The sequence below is a fragment of the Macaca mulatta genome, chromosome 5, assembly GCF_049350105.2.
Source record: "Macaca mulatta isolate MMU2019108-1 chromosome 5, T2T-MMU8v2.0, whole genome shotgun sequence".
NCBI classification, from domain to species: domain Eukaryota; kingdom Metazoa; phylum Chordata; class Mammalia; order Primates; family Cercopithecidae; genus Macaca; species Macaca mulatta.
In genome coordinates, this window is record NC_133410.1 from 147352996 (window position 1) to 147375232 (window position 22237).

At 38.7% G+C, this 22237-nt stretch overlaps 1 long non-coding RNA gene and 1 pseudogene across 1 annotated transcript in view; one reads left to right on the forward strand and one right to left on the reverse strand.

Moving 5' to 3' along the window:
- Positions 1-22237, forward strand: part of LOC114678401 (uncharacterized) — a 280951-nt gene that overhangs the window by 169653 nt on the left and 89061 nt on the right. The gene's annotated exons all lie outside the window — the stretch shown is intronic.
- On the reverse strand, positions 894-1738 carry LOC696637 (armadillo repeat-containing protein 1 pseudogene; annotated as a pseudogene).

Consider the following 22237-nt stretch of genomic DNA (forward strand, 5'->3'; position numbering starts at 1 on the left):
ATGTCCCATCAATACCTAGTTTACTGAGAGTTTTTAGCATGAAGGGCTGTTGAACTTTGTCGAAGGCCTTTTCTGCATCTATTGAGATAATCATGTGGTTTTTGTCTTTGGTTTTGTTTACATGATGGACTACGTTTATTGATTTGCATATGTTGAACCAGTCTTGCATCCCAGGGATGAAGCCAACTTGATCTTGGTGGATAAGCTTTTTGATGTGCTGCTGGATTCGGTTTTCCAGTATTTTATTGAGGATTTTTGCATCGATGTTCATCAGGGATCTAATCTCCTGGTGTGCCATTTGCTAAAACCATTGGAAAAGCACAGTATTAGGGTGGGAGTGTCCCGATTCTCCAGGTACCATCTGTCATGGCTTCCCTTGGCTAGGAAAGGGAATTCCCCAACCCCTTGTGCTTCCCAGGTGAGGTGATGTGCCCCCCCCCGCTTCGGCTCACACTCCGTGGGGTGCACCCACTGTCCGACAAGCCCCAGTGAGATGAACCTGGTACCTCAGTTGGAAATGCAGAAATCACTCGTCTTCTGCGTCACTCACACTGGGAGCTGTAGACTGGAGCTGTTCCTATTCGGCCATCTTGGAACCTCCTCCCATGTTTGGTTTTAAAGGTGGACCCATGGTTTATAAAATATGAAGCAATTAAATGAAAGAAAAAAAAAGAAAATACTTTCATAAACAAAGCAACTCCCTCCATAGCCTCTGTTCTTTTTATCACTCAGTGGGGTAAAATGTCCAATAAAATGTAAAATGCAGCATATGTCATCATGTAATCTAAAAGCTTTTCATGATAACTTATTGCAAATTGCACTTGACAGTTCACCACAACAATGGAAAACTGACCCCTGGTTGGTTCACACAGTCCTTGAGCCCCAAATTGAAGTCACCAATAAAACGATCTTGATAAAAAGTTTGCAACTGTGCTCAGCCAGCTAGTTCCACCCACTGGGTGTGAGCTGACCCAGGACACCACTTTGTCCTGTTCCTTTGTGGGACTCTCATCTTCAGACAGATAGTCAGGTAGCTCTGTGTTCTGTTCTACCTCAGGAAGGTCTTGGAATGCGACCAGCATCTCTTCTCCACTTTCACTTTTCACAACTTACTGATCTTTCGTAAACTTGGTTGATGCTTTCACCGATGCTAAAGCCTCAGCTTTCAAATCTGAATGGATTCGCACCACACCTTTGACAGCCATTTGAAAAGTAAAGCTAATAACACCTTTAATTTTTAACAAAGCCTCTTCACATAGATTTCTCCAAGACGTATCATCAAGGCCATCTGTATGCAAAACCACTGTTTTGGCACATTTGTTTGTAGTTCCCAGAAAACAACTGAGCTTCCTTTCGACATGAATTCATTTCATTGACACTATCACCATCTGCCTTATTGGAGGACTGATGTATGTCATAGATTTCAGAGGCCAGAAGTTTTGTTCCTCCTAGAGTTACAGTTTTCTGTATGACATTTTGTAGGCTCAACATCATACCCAGTTCTCCTTTCATCTTTTCTCTGTTTGCACGGCATTCTCCCAAGTATGGAAGAGCAAGCAAAGCCGAATGGATGACTGGAGGGTTGGGGTGGTCCATAAATAAAACAAGGCCAGGCAGATATCCCTGATCCTGGACGACGGCTCTTCTGTTTAATGGGTCTGCTGCTATATCCCATAACTAGTTAACTACCGATAGAGCATCAGACTCTTCCACTCATGGTGAAGGTGGAAGAATTCATCTTCTATGCCAAGCTCAAGAATAAAATCTTAAATTCGATCCAGAGCTTTAGGAGTCCAGAGCCTGCTGCACCATCAGGGCCACACCTACAGATGAGGTAGAAACCCAGAGGGCGCAAACCCCTCAGTTCACAGCCACAGCCTCGGGGATCGCAAACAACCAGACTAACTCAGGGAGCTAAAGAGCAAGGCGCTCTTTGGTGGTGGGGAACGGAGATGCTTGTTTTCACGTGTTCAATGAGTCACTGCTGTTTGAGCACCACTTTTTTTTTTTTTTTTTTTTTTTTTTTTTTGATACAGAGTCTCACTCTATCATATAAGCTAGAGTGCAGTGGCGCGATCTCGGCTCACTGAAGCCTCCATCTCCCAGGGCCAGTTGATTCTCCTGCCTCTGCCTCTCGAGTAGCAGGGATTACAGGCGTGTGCCACCATGCTCCACTAATTTTTGTATTTTTAGTATAGACGGGGTTTCTCCGTGTTGGCCAGGCTGGTTTCAAACTCCTGACTTCAAATGATCCGCCTGCCTCGGCCTCCCAAAGTGCTGCGATTATAGGCGTGAGCTACTGTGCCCAGTCAAGCACCTTTGTTTTTGAGAATGCCAGTTCTATGGCTTTGCTACTCTATCCTGCCCAAGGTTATTGTGGAAGAATGGTGAGACACAGTATCTAGTGAGATGTATTGGTAGAGTCTCTTCTGTGAAGGTGAATTCCTCATTCTCCTGATCTTGGTAACTACCAAGGACACCGCTCTACCGTTGCATAGCCAGGACACACAGTGACTTTATTTGTACGTCCAGTGCGCACAGTGACCTCATAATGTGGGCACATATCGTTATTGACCCATTCTCAGAAAAAGCAGGGTCCAGAAAGAGGCAAGCACCCCAGCTGTGCCACCTAGTAGATAGTACCTGGTGATTGCCCCAAGGCTGCTTCCCTCCTGCTCTCTGTTAACTGTGAGAGAGAGGACTGGCAGATAGCTCAGCTTGCCCAGGAGACCTTTCCCTCATGGTGTATCACTTTGAATCTCTCTCTTTCCCATTTTTCAGAAATGCTTCAGTATTTCCCATCCTGTGATAATAATTCATTCTTGCTTTTGATTTGATGATATGAAGGAGACACTAATTGGAACATGAACAAAAGAAATTAGCTTAGAAAGATTCCCAAGCAACTGATTTGCTCATCACTCTGTCTCTATCAGTTCATCGACTTTTCATGAAAATAACACATAATTTGAATTTTGGTTGGAAATTCAAAATAGCACCAAAAGGTATCCACAGTAAAGTAAGTCTTCTTCTCAGCCCAGTTCCTGAATCCCACTCCCTGTAGATAAACACCATCGACCATTTCTTACACACTCTTCCAGAAATGTTCCATGTAAATATATGTCTATAGACATTATTAATACCTTCCTTTTAACTTAATCATATATCTTGAAGATCTGTCCATATCAGCACATGTAGATACACTAAATTATTTCTAATGATGATATAACAATTTATTATATGACCACATCAAAATTTGTTTAGTCAGTCTCCTGTTGATGGACATATGGCTGTTTCCTGGTTTTTGTTTTTCAGATCTCTCTGTGTAGAGGTGAAAATAAAATCAGAGGACAAATTGCTACATTTGCTAGCAGGCCTTGCAAGATTGGCATGTTTTAAATTTTAATAATATTGTCCAATTGCATTTCAAAGAGGGTGTACTAATTTTTACAGCACCTACATTGCATATGTACCTGTATCCTTACATCCTTAGCCACTATGAATTTCCATGTTTTATAACTATTGCCACTATGATAGGCAAAACATTGTTTCATGGGCTGAATTTGTATTTCTTAATTATAAATGAGATTGAGGTTTTTTAATATGCATAAAAATATATTTTTCTTTCTGAACTCCTCTTTCATACATATCCTTTGCCTATTTTGTGAGGCCATTTATATTTTTCTTGTTGGCCTATACTAATGTTTTATACATATCTAGAGAGGACATAGTACATATAGAGTGCAGATGTGGTAAAAATTCATACAACCTCTCTGGAATGCAGTTGGAGTTGAAGATGCATGTGTACAAAGTACAGGGTTTTTTTATTTTGTTTTGTTTTTTGAGACCGAGTCTCGCCCTGTCACCCAGGCTAGAATGTAATGGTATGATCTTGGCTCACTGCAACCTCTGCATCCCGGGTTCAAGGGATTCTCCTGCCTCAGCCTCCCAAGTAGCTGCAAATACAGGTGCACGCCACCACACCAGCTAATTTTTTGTATTTTTGGTAGAGACGGGGTTTCACCATGTTGGCCAGGCTGGTCTTGAACTCTTGACCTCATGATCCACCTGCCTCAGCCTCCCAAAGTGCTAGGATTACAGGCATGAGCCGCTGCATCCGGCCCAGGTTTTTTTTTTAATTTTGCCTTTTGACTTTAATTACTGTAGTTTTCCATGAAAGAAATTTAATATTTTATAGTAAAATGTATTCCTCTACCTCTATTGCTAATATCTGCTTAGATTTTTTTTCTTACTTAGGAAAATATTACCCACTCCAAGATTACTTTAAATTTTTTTCATGATGCCTTATAAAATTTTTTAGTTTTGCATTTTATCTTTAAAGCTTTGGTAGAAAATCAAAATAGCAAATCTAGAATGTACTCTAATGCAAGGAGGGAGACACAGAACTATTTTTTTTCTAAATGGCTGAAAACGTCTCAATGCCATCTATTAAATAATCCATCTTTCTTCACTGATTTAAAATGCCACCTTTATTGTATCCTGGATTCCCTGAAGTGTTTGGACCTACTTAAGATTCTATTCTGTTCCATTGATCTGCCTGCCTATGCAGATATTTTAGAAATGAATGCATTTATGTAGCTATAATTTAGCCTCTGTGGGTCTATTTCCAGGCTTCAGTTATTTGCATTCTACAGTATGTTTATTTGTCATTGTGTACCTCGGTTTTGACTTCCTCAAGGGTAAAGATTATGGATTCTCTTCCCTCTGTAATTCCCTAAAACATGAGTCTCTGCCAAGTTTGGCATTTTGAAAACTGAAATCAAGCCATGTCCTTAGGCAGAACCAGTGGTAGTCTGAGTGGTTTCAGTGAGTGAAGCCCCTGCTCAAAATATTCAACCTCTAAATGTAATATATAAAACACTATGACAGCTTATTCCTTTCATTAAAGGGATGCTCCTTTAAACACTAATATTGTGCATGGTGCTGAGAATACGTTCACCATAATTTCTCCTTGGTCTAAGTTTTAGTAGAAAGGCAACATGAACTAACATTTAAGATCCATGAAATCTGTTAAGAATAGCACATATTCCATCTCATTTAATATCACAAATAGCCTACAAAATTGGTGTTATCAATCTCACTTTACAGAGAAGGAAACAGGCTTAGAAAAGTAAGTTAATTTGCCAACTTAGTTAGTGGCAAACCCTGGATTCAAACCAAAGCCTGTTTGATGCCAAATATCATGTTCTTCTTACTCTCCTATGCCGCCTCCCAGAGACAGAGATCCTCAAACAATTATGGAAAATAGTTTTCACTTCTCGTCCTAGCCCTGCAGTGCCTCCCTTGATCACTGAATGGAGAATAATTTCTAGCTACAACCATGCTTAGCAGAAAACAGGACCATGATAAATGATTGACATCTGCCACAGAAGTAAAAGGCAGCAGTGGCCATACAGGACACTGTATTTGTCATTATTGTGCTACAACACAACGTAGGAGACCAAAGGAACATTTTCCCAACTTCACAGTTAAGTTTAGGAACAACCCTAAAAATCAGTTGATTGATAAAATTTCACTCCCTATATAAAGCCTAAGAAGCCAATGCTAAAAATAAATTTTGAGAAATATGGTAAATAAAAGAGAGATTTATATGTGGTATCCAAAGTATACCAGTCCTGCCAACTTGACATGCTAAATATTCAGCCTCTTTTTGTAATAATCAACTTGGCTCTAGTAGTCATAGGAAGGCACTACCTCAAACCAGTTTTCCGCAGGCAGAAGAGAGAGAAGAAACTCTATTCCATTCTAGAGCTATGTATCAAATCAAGTACCTGAACTTTCAATCAAGCTCTACCCAGATCGACCAGTTCTAAGAACCGGGCCCCTGGGTTTGTGTGATACTCAATAGTTCCGCATCTGGCCTCTCTAGAGTAGCCACTGAGTGGCCACCCAACTCCTATTCCTCCTTCCTCTCCCTTAGGGATCTGCAAATTTATCTAAGTTTTCTGCCCACTTCCCCAACTTCATATGGCTCAGGTAAGATTAGCCCCACTCCAGCCTCTCAGAGTCCACGTATAATCCCATGCCCTTTGTCAGTAACTGGATTAGCAATGGGACTAATTGCTATTTGCCATTAGCAATATGATTAGATTCAGAGTCCTGAATTGTGGTAGAGGTCTGCTCTAAGCATAAAAAAGTTCTGCCTTGCTCCTCTGGAACAGCACCAGGGAACAACCTTTACTTTTCATCTGGCCAGTCTTCTTTGCTGATATAAGATCCAGAACTGCTGCAGCACATTCCCACAAGCCATCATTCAGAGAAGGGCAGAGCCAAAAGGATCACAGGGAATTGAACCTGTAGCCATCATGGACTCAGCCATGATGCCCACAATAGCACTGAACTTGCAGTTACTGAAGCAGTAAACAAATTTAAATTGTAAGCTATTACTGGCCTCCAAATGTTTCCTAACTGACCTCACTCATACACCTCCACTATGAATCTCTGAGGCAGTCACTCTCTAAACTCTAGACAAGGACTGCCAAAGTATTTACCTACTTAAAGGACACTGTAGGAGTTAAGAGGATAGGCTCAAACCCTGCCCCTGCCACTTATTTTCTGTGTGATCTTGGCAAGTTATCTAAACTCTCCAAGCATGTTCCTTCACCTGTAAACTGGGGATAATCGTCACATCTAAAAGTTGTGAGGATCGAGGCAACTCATGCCTAGTGCTTAAAATCCAGCCTGGCATGTAAATACTGTCCTGATTATGTATACTTTTGTCAATATCTATGCCTGATTTTCCTCTCCCAACAGTGACCCAAATTCCACACTTCCTGTGTTTATTTGGATTTCACAATCTTGAATTCTGAATCTAATCCATGTGTCTGTCTACACTGCACCACAGTGATTCCAAGTTCGGACCCTTTTCAAATATAGCCATAGTCATTGACATTTTCCCATCTAGGAATCCCAGGGATGATATAGCTAATGTGAGCCTGAACCCTAATGAAATACAAGTCTAATGCTAATTGGTATCTTGTAGATTTTAATCCATTCCTCTTACCACAGCAGTACTTCTTAAGAGCCTGTTCCTGTGGGTTAATGTGTACAGAAAAATGAGATACTAATTACTATGGATATTTAGCTCTGTTTCTCTATGAACAATCATCCTACTACAGTAATCCTCCCTTCCCCTTTGGTCCCAGCTGTTTAATTCATTAGGTATTACTTTTTTTTTTTTTTTCTCTATGAGCTGTTAGGCTGAATTTCAAAAAGAGACTGACCAGGAAAATTTTCAAATATATCTTTCAAATTTCTTTTCTCCTTGAAAATAAAGTTGAACAGTCCTCATACCACTAAACGTGGCAATTGAGTTGACGGGACAGCTCCTTTCAAAGCGCATACCTACAGCTATTTTCCACACCCTGGCATTGCTTGTCCGCTGCTTTCCAAGCAGGTTCACTGGGAACTGTGCCATGCTCAGCTATCATTTTCTGCTTATAAGAAGGAAGTGAGAGATCAGGGTCGTTAGAGTCTATAAACACTTAAATGCTCAGAAATGCAAAGCAATGAGCTATTTTGCAGGGCTGCCGGAGAAAAGGAGTGGAGAAAAGAGAAAAGAAATCATGTCTTGAAACTCCAATGAGTACCATTCTTACATGATGTCTAAACAGACAGGAATTCAAGTTGAGCATTTGAATGTTAAAAGAAAATAGACAATGCAATGATCTTCCCAGCAAAATAGCAGCCATACATGGGCTGCCTTGAATGGAAAAGGGAAGAAAAAAGGAGAAACAAAGATAAAATGAGACACAGAGAAAAGAGGCAGACAGATTTTCCAGGGAGGGTACAGTTAAGATTTTTGTAGTTCTACATGAAAAAAAAAAAAATCTGTTTCATAAAAGGAATTCAAATGAGAGAAATAAGAAAAAGTCAGGCTGAACTTCAGAATCCATGATATCCTGACCTATAATATTTCCTCATCTAATTCCAACAATTTCAGGTAGCCAATTCAATGCTATATAATTCTGAAAATGATTCATGGGACCAAAAAAGCAACTTTGGAGCATCTAAACTACCTGGTTCAAATTTGAGAACATTATTTTCATATTTTTCTTTATCTGCTCCACAGTTCCATGGCAAATTAATAGAAAGCCAATGAGATTTCTATGTGTGGGCTGTATTGTTCTTTTTTATGTGATATGTATAACCTTTCCCCATCTGCACAGATACAGAGAGGCCTATTTTGGTGTGCTTTTTTAATTTGCTGCTTGTCCATGAAATGGAATGCTCCTGAGAAACTAGAGCGGTAAAGAACTTAGAACAGGTGATAAAACCTCATTTTTGCACTGTCGCTCAATGACATTGCACTGCTGAAGCCGCACAGCAGTTAATGGCCATGGAAATTATACTGGCCCACAAGCCCTTGGACAGGAAGAAAACTAACTGTGAGAATTTGAATTTTATTGAAAATCAAAAGCCAACTGACAGGATGCTTGCTGAACTCACCCAGGAAATGCTTAGTCAGACTCATCAGATATAACAATACTCAGAAAAAGATTCAAAAGCAAAACCTAGGGCATTTTTTAAAAAAAAAAAAAAAAAAAAAAAAAACCTACCACACACGTCAGGGTGAATTTTATAAAGTATACAAAAGGCTGTAGGAAAAAGTAGATTGCAATGCAGTATACCACAGCCATCAAACATCTAGTGCATTTTTAAGTTCAATAAATTCCTAGTCACTGTAATTGTGCCTAAAAACACAGAGTAAAAAAAAAAAAATGGCAAAATAAGCAAAGAATTATTTTAAGGCTAGAGGGTAATATTTTTATAAAAAAATGTAAGGGAGGTATGGGTGTATACAAAGACACATATAATGAGTATGACTATGTAAAACAGTAATTCCGCACTCACGAGTTCCGCAAGTGTCTACTGAGTACCTGCTCTGGGCTAGTATCTGTTCTATGTGCTGTGGTTATAACTACGAACAACACAACAGCTCTACTCCTACAGAATTTATTTTCTCATTAGGAAGAAATGCAAAATAAATATATTTATGAAGCTACATTCAATAATTGTAAATGATCAAAATCAGCCACTTTGCTTAATATTTTTTCAAATTTATTTTGTATAGACAATTCCACCGGAATTTACTCTATATTCATGCCAGCTATCATGAGGAAGAGAGGAAGAAATCTATCTGGGTCATGGCACCTTTTCACACACTTAAAAAAACATGGCTTCTTTAAGTGGAGTATGATTATATGTACGAAGTGTACATTTTTTAATTTTTTCAAATATATGGGTTGTTACACAGAAATCATCTTAGTGCCAGTAAGTATTTAACATTTCCACTTTCAGCAGGTAAAAGAATTTCTATCTCTGTTTCATTATAATTATGCTAAACACTTTCAGGCTTCCATTTTCCTTTTTTTATAATAATGAAACAAAATGCAATCAAATATTCAAATCATTGGACAAACAACCATACAAAAGGCAATACTGCTGAAAATGAATTGTTACCTAGCCCACAGTTCCACTATGCAACAGCTTGAATTTTTGTCAGCTGACATAAGAGAGTCCAAATTTAATAATGAAAGGCAATTAAGAAGGGTGAGAGTATAACCTAATAAAAAGGTGGAATGTATGGAAATTGAATTTTTAAAAGTCTCTATACCAAGTGAGGCACAGGTGCTGGACTGCCATAATTGACATTGGAGCCTTCTATTGGAAGGCTATCCTGGGACCCAGTATTCCAACTCTTGTCTCTCTGGGGTGGGAAAGACAGGGGTCTGAGCCCTGACTGAAGTCCAAAGAAGTCATTAACATAATGTCTGCCATAATACAGTTCCACCCAAAGAGTATGGAAGACCAGACACATTAATCTTCTACTCAGAGTCAAAGGATAGGAGAACAAGGAATCAGGTGATGGGTGCCATTTCTCTCTCTGTCTCTCTTTTTTTTATATATATCCACACTTAATCCAGTGAAATCACATATGTGGGCTAGTCAGATCTGAAATAGGCTGCACATTTTTGAAGATGGCCCACAGAAGCTTTTCTGTACCAATGCCCTTCAATGCCTCCTTTACTCTCTCTGAGATTCAGTTTTCTGACCTACATAATGAGGAAGGATAATTACATGAAATAACCTTTGTAAAAGTAACATACTATTGGCCGGGTGCAGTGGCTCACGCCTGTAATCTCAGCACTTTGGGAGGCCACGGCGGGCAGATCACCTGAGGTCAGGAGATTGAGACCAGCCTGACTAACATGGTAAAACCCCATCTCTACTCAAAATACAAAAATTAGCTAGGCATGCTGATGCATACCTGTAATCCCAGCTACTCAGGAGGCTGAGGCGGGAGAATCACTTCAACCCTGGAGGCGGAGGTTGCAGTGAGCCGAGATTATACCACTACACTCTAGCCTGGGTGACAGATTGAGACTCTGTCTCAAAAATAAATAAATAACATACTATTAAGCAGGCACGCAGAAAATCCTCAATGTGAGTTACTGAATAAACAAGCTAGTATCATTCTTAATAGGTAACTAAAGCTACATATACTGGTGAGAGTAAAAATTTATCTAACCCTAGATACATCTATCACCTATTGCTAAGATAACAGAATAATCAATAATAATTTTTATTTATTTTTATTTTATTATTATTTTTTTTGAGACAGAGTCTCACTCTGTCACCCAGGCTGGAGTGTAGTGGCACGATCTCAGCTCACTACAACCTGTGCCACCTGGGTTCAAGCAATTCTCCTGCCTTGGCCTCCTGAGTAGCTGGGATTACAGGCACCTTCCACTGCTCCTGGTTAATTTTTGTAGTTTTTTTTTTTTTTTTTTTTTTTTTCAGAAGAGACAGTGGCCAAACTGGTCTTAAACTCCTGACCTCAAGTGATTCACCCACCTCAGCCTCCCAAAGTGCTGGGATGACTGGCATGAGTCACCATGCCCAGCTAAGAATAATTTTTAAACCAACATTGGAACTTAAGACAATTGTATTTAAAATACAGCAAACTGGATATGATCGGTGAATACAGAACTTTAAAATGTCCTATGAAATACAGAATTTAATTGCTGATAAATCAATTGCCTGTCTTCCTTTTCATATTTTTAGTTAAGCTTTTGAAAACTTCAGTTTTTCATATTATTTATGTCAATTTTTGTAATGAAATTTGTTAATCAGAGAAATTACTGCTTATGAATGCATGGTTTTGTCTATTTATGTCTTTCAATCAGCTATAGAATAACATTTTAAGTGTATAAAATACAAATTTTCTATCCTAGAAATAAATGCACAATACTTTAATTGTTTTCTAAACTCTTTAATATTTTTCTAATCCTGTTAGGCTTTTAGTAATGTTTTTAATTCCCTAGTTTCCAAAGGATTTTTTGTGAGACACTTGTCTATTTTCTTTAGAGTGGGTTTAAAACAGTTCGGAATATAGCAATCATTGCTGCATTGCATGTACATCACCTTCTCATAACACCATACATAATGTGTAAGAATCAATCATGATTTATATCTGATTGCTGGCTCAATGTCACGTTATAAAAAAAAATTCCTTTGTGTGTATTCTAATATTCTTCTATTTTCTCTTGAGAAAATTAGTCGCTTTTGCAGTTTTTTATTCTCAGTTTTACTTGGAGTTCTTCAGAAATGAAAGAGATTGAGGGTCATATACAGAAACATATTCAACCTCAAACATTTTAAAATGTATTCAATATTCAACCTAACTAGAGTCTGTTAGAGTATTCTGTTCTTAAGTCAAGAATAAAAAAGCTAGACTTACCTAGGCAAGATTAATTTACTAGAGGTCCCATGTTTAATTTTAAGACATGTAATTATGTTTTAATATGTAATATTAATTACTAAAGGCTTACTATATAAATTAATTTATTAACATAATACCTAAATTTTCTAATGTTAAAAAACTCAGAAGATTAATATATACAAGGAATGCCACACACTGACCATCTCCAGAACATAATCTGCCACTTTCATTCACAGCATCTCTCAGAACCAACACTGTGTAATGCCCTCACAAGTTTCCCTAAGGAGTCACATTGGGCAAGTTATGCTGCAATAAGAAGCAACCCTCGAAATCTCAGCAGTTTGAAACCACAGAGTTTTATATCTGCCTCATGCTATGTGTCCATCATAGACCTCTGCTCCTCACAGCCTCTCAGGAATCCAACTTGCTTGTGTTTAAACAATCACTGAAGAAGTGGAGAGAAAGCTTAATTAATCAAGCAGTAAAATTCTTCCTAAAAGTCATAAACATCACTTGTTCTCACACTTCATTGGCCAAAGCAAGCCACATGGCATCACCCAAGTTCATGTGGGCAGGGAAGTACAATTCCTCCGTGAACTGGGGATAACCAGATATATTTGGTGGCAGCTCCCACTCACCTTGTGATAAAGGAAAGAAGTAAGAAAGCAGAAGTTTTAAAAATTGGCCCAGAAAATACCCAAACTCTTTTCGATGACATTCATCCTATTTTTTTATAATGCATACCAGGAAGAAGAGGATGAATGGAGTAAAAGTTACCATTTCCCTCATAGTACATTCTACCTATAAATGCAGGGTTTAAATCATCTTTTCATCCTCTTTTGTTTCCATGATAAAGCTAAATGTGAACTTGGCTGGATTCAGACCTTCCCAGCAAAATTAGGAATAGGGTAGTACAAACTTGAGGCTATTAGATTAAAATGGATAGTTCCTAATGTTTATTTACCGTCTATCCCAGATGCTATTCATAGTGGCTTATGTGGATCATCACATATAATCTTCATAGCAATTTATATGAAGTAGGTAGATACTATCACCATCCTCATGTTCCAAGTAAAGAAGGTCAAGAAGAACACAGAACTCATTAGTGAAAGAGGGTAGATTCCATTTCAGGCATGGACTCCACACCCCATACTCTCAATCAACACACAACAGTGAGTAGCACTGATAAAATATTTTATTATATAATGCCATTTGAGCTTGTGTATTTATATAAATGCCAGTGAACAACTGTAATCCTGAGAAAGAGGTTCCAAAACAGCATTCCAGCACATTCCTCCATTTTTGAAAAAAAAAACACTGGTTTTTCACTTCTTTAGATTTCATACATTAAAGGGAAAAATATGTAAAGGGTGTTTTGGAGCTATTTTATAAACTTTACATGACTCTAAACTAATTAGAGAACTTAAAATTTTACTAAAAATGAGTAAGACTGAAAATTTATGAAGAGCATACTGGGATCATGACAATATTCACAGATGCCACATTTATAACTCTGGAATGGCATCCATGGAGACCACGTAAATGTCACCCCCTGAAGTTGTGCAATGCACAATGTGTGTGACCATATGCTGAGGCTCTAATGTTTTTATGGGAAATCTGCCATCACTTGTATTTCTATTCTGATGCTGTGTCTTAATATGCAGTCTTATTTTGATTTTTGTTTCCCAAATAGCTTCAAAATTTTAATACCTTAAGTTATTCTCCAAATTGGAAGTAGAGAATGTTGTCATACTGATATGATAAGCATTATAAAAACCAGTCTTAAATGAGCACATCTCATGTTGTCATTTCATTTGCTTAAAGAGTCAGTGTCTGGGTTTACATATGTAAATTATATTAACTGAACTAGGGAGCTGCAAAAACAGTTGAATTTAAGGAACTATATTTACTCAAGCATACAATAACAGCTAATCAATTCAAGTATTTTAAAACTTCTTGGAAATATGTCACATTACAGACATTATATGTACTGGTATCTATGGGGGGAAATCATAATTATTTTCAAACATGCAAGAAAGAAACACTACTTCAGTTCATCAACTTCAACAGCTTCCTATTCCAATCTCAGGAAAACTGCTCGATTATTCCTCTCCTTCCACAGGACCCCATTATAGGCCCCACAGGATCTCTCCACCATTGCTATTGTGTCTTAATTTTGTTTTAATCATATTTTCAATCCTCCAACCCTCTCCAATGTCAGCAAAGTGCTGTTGATCTTGAGAAGTCCTTTGTTGTAAATCCCACTGAGCCACTTTCTGCAGAGACGCTCCCCTTTTGAAGACTTGCCCCAGTGGTCTTTGTGTTGGCTGCTTCACTGAAGGAATAAAGCAGCATGCCTTAGGTAAAAATTTTTTGCAGTGCCTTTTCAAACAGTATTTGTACACTTTAGTAGTCATCACAGAGTCTCTGTTGACCTAAAAGATTGCAGTTTTATAAAAGCTGTGGCAGATGCTAAGAATATTCATCAACCCTTTTCTTCTTTTGAAACAGGCCCAAAGATGAATGACTTGTGGGCAAATATTGATTTCATTTCCCAAAGATCAACTATTAAGCATGAAAGAACACTTAAACACAAAATCAAAAGGTTTACCTTGTCAAACTGGGACACAACATAGACCACCACACTTACCTACCTGAGGACACAAGGGCCAGGGAACAAATCAGAAATGTAATGTCTGTGGCACTTCCTATGAGTCTTCTCTGGCAACCAAAGCCGAATAAACGAAGCAACATAAGGCTGTGCTTCTCCAACTTAAACTTTAATGTGAGTATGAATTACCAGGGATCTTACTAAAATACAGATTCTGATTCACTGGGTCTGGGATAGAGTCTGGTATTCTGCATTTCTGACTAGCCTCCAGGTGATACTGATTCTGCTCATCTAGAGACCTCACTTTGAGTAGCAAGTATTTAGGCCACTTACTAGCAGGAACTAAGCACAATATCCTACAACCGCAAATGTCTGAGCTCTTTCCAACAAGAAAGACAAGAGCAAATGCTGATGCCACATCTGCACTGCCTCAGAAAATAAAGAAGGGATGAGGAGCCACCCTGTGGCACTCTGTGCCCATAAAAAGATCACATCAACATGAGAAGGATTGAGTGAGGCAATGGGGTTGGTGAAAGGAGTTCAGCAATCCGTCTGCTGCGCGCTGGGGGCGCTTGGTTTGGTTTCCACATTACCAGCCTCAGTGAGGTGGAACAGAGGATTACAAAGGGATAATCTAAATGGCAATTGCAAGTGTATTGTTGTGGTCACCAGCACCTTTTCCATCAGTATTTTCCATTTCTCCAAAGCCATATGGAGCAGTTAATCTATGTGGGTGATTTCTTAAGAGAAAATGAACAACACATGGTCCCGAGTGGCAACTGTAGTGAAAGTTAAAAATGATATTTTCTTTTATCCCGAAGACTCTATAATGTTCACAGATCTTACTATTACCATAACAATAAATGACAAAAGGGATTTAGTTCAGTTAGAAAGCATCCTGCTATTGGCCATGTAGAGAAACTTAAAATAAAACACACTGTCTTCTAGCCTTCAGCAGCTTCTAGCCTTGAGCATTGAGATAAAAGTCCAATATGAAGTTTCCTAATGATTTGAAGAGCTGGCTGTTTTAACAGAGATCATGGGAAAAGAGTTAGAAAAAGAGAGATTTCAAATCCAAAACTAAAAAAAAAAAAAAAAATGGTAGATTTATGCTTCAATAGATTTGTTCCTTTAGCATATGCTCCATTGATCTTTCTGAAATTCTTCCAGGTGAGTTACCTGTTCTGTCCAAAAGGAATCACCATCAAAAAAACAAGAAGTCTTTTTAAACTAACAATTCCCTTTAGCTGAGGCAGAGTCTTTGGCAAAATTTACAAAGAAGCATTTTTCACTGACTTGCCAAAGATATATATCAAGAGTATAAGTAAAAATGTAAAAGAAATTAGACACAATTGTTGAAAAGCCAAATATGATAGCACCAAATCTACAGTGGTAGAGATTTGAGTTGGAGCTTGATTAGAAGGAGAACAGCCAAACAGAACCTGGCCTGATTTAGAATATTACATCCAAAGCAGGGACAATCTAATTGGTGGGCTGAGTAGGTAGCCACCTACATGAAATAAAAGGGTTATAGGGAATCTTCCACTATCCCAGTCCAAAAGCATCTTTTGCCTAAAATTCCAAATTAGACACCCTATTCCTATTAATATATCCATGGGAGAAGTAATACCATAAATTCTCTTGAATCCTTAATATATTTCATTGGTTTGTTATTAGAGCCTCTTCGCATTATCTAGCCATAGATACATTTTTAATAGGTTTTTGGGGGAACAAGTGGTGTTTAGTTACATGAATAAGTTACATGAATAAGTTCGTGGAGACTTCCAAGATTTTGGTGCATCCATCACCCCAGGAGTGTACACTGTACCCAATGTGTAGTCTTTTATCCCTCGCTACCCCCTACCCATTCCCCCAAGTCCCCAAAGTCCGACATATCATTCTTATGCCTTTGAGTCCCAATAGCTTAGCTCCCACATAGGAGTGAGAACATGCAATGTCTTATTTTTCCTTCCTAAGTTATTTCATTTAGAATAATAGTCTCCAATTCCCTCCAGGTTGTTGTGAATACCATTGTTTCATTCCACTTTATGTCTGAGTAGTATTCCGTGGTATTATGTATCACGTTTTCTTTATCCACTCATTGATTGATGGGCATTTGGGCTTGTTCCGTATTTCTGCAATTGCAAATTGTGCTGCTATAAACATGCATGTGCAAGTATCTTTTCTCTATAATGTCTTCTTTTCCTTTAGGTAGATACCTAGCAGTGGGATTCGCTAGATCAAACAGTAGGTCTACTTTTAGTTCTTTAGGAACTGCCACACTGTTTATCATAGTGGTTGTATTAGTTTACATTCCCACCAACATTGTAATATTGTTTCCTTTTCACTGCATCCTCATCAACGTCTATTAATTTTTATTATGACTATTCTTGCAGGAGTGAGGTGGTATCACATTGTAGTTTTGATTTGCATTTCCCTGATAATTAGTGACGTTGAGCATTTTCTCATATGTTTGTTGGCCATTTGTATATTTTCTTTTGAGAATTGTCTATTCATGTCTTCTGCCCTCTTTTTGATGAGATTGTTTGTTTTTTACTTGCTGATTTGTTTATTAGTCTTTTGTAAGATGTATAGATTGTGAACATTTTCTCCCACTCTGTGTCTTGTCTGTTAATTCTACTGATTGTTTTCTTTTGCTGTGCAGAAGCTTTTTTGTTTAATTAAGTCCCATCTTTTTATCTTTGTTTCTGTTGCATTTGCTTTTGGCTTCTTGGCCATGAAGTCTTTGCCTAAGCCAGTGTCTAGAAGGGTTTTTCCGACGTTATCTTCTAGAATCTTTATGGTTTCAGGTCTTAGATTTAAGCCCCTGATCCATCTTGAGTTGATTTTTGTATAAGGTGAGAGATGAGCATCCAGTTTCATTCTTCCACATGTGGCTTGCCAATTATTCCAGCACCATTTGTTGAATCGGATGGGTGTCCTTTCCTTGCTTTATGTTTGCTTTGTTGAAGATCAGTTGGCTATATATACTTGGCTTTATTTCTGGATTCTCTATTCTGTTCCATTGGTCCATGTGCCTATTTTCCTGCTAGTACCATGCTGTTTTGGTGACTATGGCCTTATAGTATAGTTTGAACTCAGGTAGTGTGATGCCCCCAGATTGGTTCTTTTTGCTAAGTCTTGCTTTGGCTATGCAAGCTCTTTTTTGGCTCCATATGAATTTTAGGATTATTTTTTTCTAGTTCTATGAAGAATGAGAGTGGTATTTTGATGGGAATTGCATTGAATTTGTAGATTGCTTTAGGCAGTATGGTCATTTCCACAAGCTACTCCTGCTTGCTTTTGGTGTCCATTTGCATGGAATATCTTTTTCCACCTCTTTACTGTAAGTTTATGTGAGTCCTTATTTGTTAGGTGAATCTCTTGAAGACAGCAGAAATTTGGTTGGTGAATTCTTATCCATTTTGCCATTCTGTATCTTTTAAGTGGAGCATTTAGGCCATTTACATTCAATGTCAATATTGAGATGTGAGGTACTATTCTATTCATCAGGCAATTTGTTGTCTGAGTATCTTGGGTTTTTTTTTTTTTCATTGTGTTACTGTTATATAGACCCTGTGAGATTTATGCCTTAAGAAGGTTCTATTTTGGTGTATTTGGAGGATTTGTTTCCAGATTTAGAGCTCCTTTTAGCAGTTCTTGTAGTGCTAGCTTCATAGTGGTGAATTCTCTCAGCATTTGTTTGTCTGGTAAAGATTGTATCTTTCTTTCATTTATGAAGCTTAGTTTCACTGGATACAAAATTCTTGGCTGAAATTGTTTTGTTTAAGGGGGTCAAAAATAGGACCCAAATCCTTTCTAGCTTGTAGGATTTTTGCTGAGAAATCTGCTGTTAATCTGATAGGTTTTCCTTTAAAGGTTACCTGATGCTTTTGCCTCATAGCTCTTAAGATTCTTTTCTTTGTTTTTACTTTAGATAACCTATGACTTTAGATTTCTCTTCTTCCTCAGGAACACCAATTATTCTTAGGTTTGCATGTTTAACATAGTCCCAAACTTCTTGAAGGCTTTGTTCATTTTTTTAATTCTTTTTTTGTCATTCATGGATTGGGTTAATTCAAAAGCTTTGTCTTCAAGCTCTGAAGTTCTTTCTTCTGCTTCTTCAGTTCTATTGCTGAGACTTTCTAGTGCACTTTGCATTTCTCTAAGTGTGTCTTTTATTTCCAGAAGTTGTGATTTTTTTTATTTATTTATGCTATCTTTTCACTGAAGAATTTTTCATTCCTATCTTGTATATTGTTTTTCATTTCTTTAAATTGGACTTTACCTTTCTCTGGTGCCTCCTTGATTAGCTTAATAATCAACCTAAATTCTTTTTCTGGCAATTTGGAGATTTTATCTTGGTGTGGACCAATTGCTGGTTAGCTGGCATGATCTTTTCAGGGTGTTAAAGAACCTTGTTTTGTCATATTACCAGGATTGTTTTTCTAGCTTCTTCTCATTTGAGTAGACTATGTCAGAGGGAAGATCTGAGGCTCAAGGGCTGCTGTTCAGATTATTTTATCCCATGAGGTGCTCCCTTGATGTGGTGTTCTCCCTCTTTCCCTAGGAATGAGGCTTCCTAAGAGCCAAACTGCAGTGATTATTTTCACTCTTCTGGGTCTAGCCATCCGGTTGAGCTACCAGGCTCCAGGCTGAGAAGTTTCTGAAAAGAGTCCTGTGATGTAATCCATCTTCACATCTTGAAGCCATGGATATCAGCACATGCTCTGGTGGAGGTAGCAGGGGAGTGAAGTGCACTCTGTGAGGGTTCTTGGTTGTGTTTTTGTTTATGCACTGGTTTTGTGTCAGTTGGCCTCCAGCTAGGAGGTGGCGCTTTCAAGAGCACGTCAGCTGTGGTACTATAGGTAGGACAGAAACTTGCCCTAGGGAAACCTGGTTAAGTATTCAGGTTTCTCAGGCAGTGGGCAGCATCATGGAGCTCCTAAGAGACATTTTTCTTTGGCTACCAGGGCAAGTAGAGAAAGACTACCAGGTGGGGGCAGGCATAGGTGTGTCTGAGCTCAGCCTCTCCTTGGGCAGGGTTTGCTGTGGCTGCTGTGGAGGATGAAGATGTGGTTCCCATTCCAATGGAGTTATATTCCCAGGGGGGTTATGGCTGCCTCTGCTGAGTCATACAGGTTGCCAGGGAAGTTGGGAAAAGCCAGCAGTCACAGGTCTCACCCAGCTCCCATACATCCTGCAGTTCTAAAGGCGGGGCTCACTCCCACCATTCCCCCCACAACAGCACTGAATCTATTTCCATGTACCTGCTGGCCAGGGCTGAGAACTTGCCTCAGACCACAAGCCTCTCCACTAAGAAAGCAAGCTGACACACAGGTTTTCAGCATCTCAAGGAGCCCACAGTGGTGATCCAGTTCCCTCAAAGGGTCTGTAGATTCTCTCGGCTTTCCTAATGTGTTCCTGCAGTAGTTCTTGGAGCAAAAGTTCACGATGTGAGTTTCCACATGCTGCTCTGTCCATCTGAGTGGGAGCTGCAAGCTAGTCCAACCGCCTATTCACCATCTTAATCCTTACTCTAATAAATATTTTTTTTATGAAAAGAATAAGGGGAGGAGCAAAAGAAGTGTCCAGAGTCAATGCAGGGCTGATTAGCAAGCCATCTGGGGGTGATTATAAGAGTACTCAGGTATCTGATTCTTGAATACAGAATCAGACATTTACCAAAGGCAATATTCTTTAAATTTTTGCCTACAATGTCAATCACAGCAGTCACAGAACGTGAGCAACAGGCCACAGCTGATGCTCCACACCTCAAGCTAAACCTTGTGGAACACATATAGTGGCTCTTTTAAATTAGAAATACAATAACTGACATTAATTGTTTGACAAAATTTGAGTAAAACAACCTCACTGGATTTTTTCCACTGTAGTTTAGGTACTCCAAATAGACAGGAAATAAAGCTCTTCATAACCTGGATTATTTATATTCACTTAGGAGACATGTTTTCTTCCTCTGGCAGGATAACATTTCTGGTAGTAAACAGCTGCTTCCATCTTCACATAACAAATGGCTTTGACTCACCCCTGTTCAAGTGATCTAGTCAAACTCTGTCAGGAGTAACTTGAGGCAGAAAAGTACACATGTTGCTTTTTATGGAAATGTATATTAAAAGTGTAAGGGAATGGGTGCCACAGGTAATGCTGTCACACCAAAAAGACTTTGAACAGATGCCAGAGACAAATTCTCCTGGTGCTCTGCATCTCCTTTTTCTACTTAACTACATTGTTCCCCCCTCAGGTGTCCTTGAGGCGACTCTGAACATCCTGATAATGATTTTCAAACCTAATACATTTCTACGATTATGGAATAAATGCCTCTATGAAACAGAGAGATGAGCTTGAAAGAAAAGATGAAATTTGCATGTTTCTTTGCAGCTAGGGTTTTCTTTTTTTTTTTTATTTCCTTTTGGAGCTCCAACTTTGTCTTTAATCATCAAAAGTTGCCCCTTGACAAAAGGATGGTATAGGAAAAAGCAGTGATGTTTTGTGGGTTTTAGCTGATCACCACTGACAAAGACCCTCTTCATGACCAAACTTTAGTCAGGCTTCTCTGAGCCCACTTCTCAACTAGGCCTCAACTTTGGCCTGTAACAACTGCAACTTTCAGCACAATTTTGTCCACCCACCCCACCCCCCACAACACACACACATACATACTAAGAGGCCTGAACAAACACTAGTGTAGTTTCTATCAACTCAAGGCCATTTCCCTAGTATGGCAATCCCAGCCCCCTTAAAATGCCTTCCTGAGATCCTGAGATAGTTCAATGCTGCCAAAAGGCCATTTCCCTAGGATGGCAATCCCAGCCCCCCTTAAAATGCCGTCCTAAGACAGTTCAATGCTGCCAAAAGAATTTACCGTTTGTTCAGGCCAAAACCTGACTACAGGCCCTGAGTCCCTTTCCTGACAGCAAGTACTTTAGAAAACTTACTATTGTAAATTCTTTCTCTCTTCTTTTAAGATCTATCTTCTACAACCCAGGATGGTCTTAACAACCTAGAAGCCATCCCTTTGTAATGTAATGATCAAGAAAAATAGGGTCCATGCCTTCCTGTCTCTGTGGGAAGATAGGAGTTTAACTTTCTTTTCTTTTCTTTGATTTTACTTTCTTTATTATTTCATTTCTTTTTTTATAGCTCTTAATTTTTTTAATATACTTTAAATTCTGGGATACCTATGCAGAACATGCAGTTTGTTACATAGGTATACATGGTGGTTTGCGGCACTCATCAACCTGTCACCTACATTAGGTATTTTTCCTAATGCTATCCCTGCCCTTGCTTCCCACCCCCCAACAGGCCCCCGTGTGTAATGTTCCCCTCCCTGTGTCCATGTGTTCTCATTGTTCATCTCCCACTTCTGAGTGAGAACATGCAGTGTTTGGTTTCCTGTTCTTGTGTTAGTTTCCTGAGAATGAAGGTTTCCAGCTTCATCCATGTCCCTGCAAAGGACGTGAACTCATTCTTTTTTATGGCTGCATAGTATTCCATGGTGTGTATGTGCCTCATTTTCTTTATCCAGTCTATCATTGTTGGGCATTTGGGTTGGTTCCAAGTCTTTGCTATTATGAATAGTGCTGCAATAAACATATGTGTGCATGTGTTTTATAGTAGAATATTTTATAATCCTTTGGGTATATACCCAGTAATGGGATTGCTGGGTCAAATACTATTTCTAGTTCCAGATCCTTGAGGAATCACTGTCTTCCCCAATGGTTGAACTAATTTATACTCCCACCAACAGTGTAAAAGTGTTTCTATTTCTCCACATCATCTCCAGCATCTGTTATTTCCTGACTTTTTAATGATCACCATTCTAACTGGTGTGAGATGATTTTCATTTCTCTAATGACCAGTGA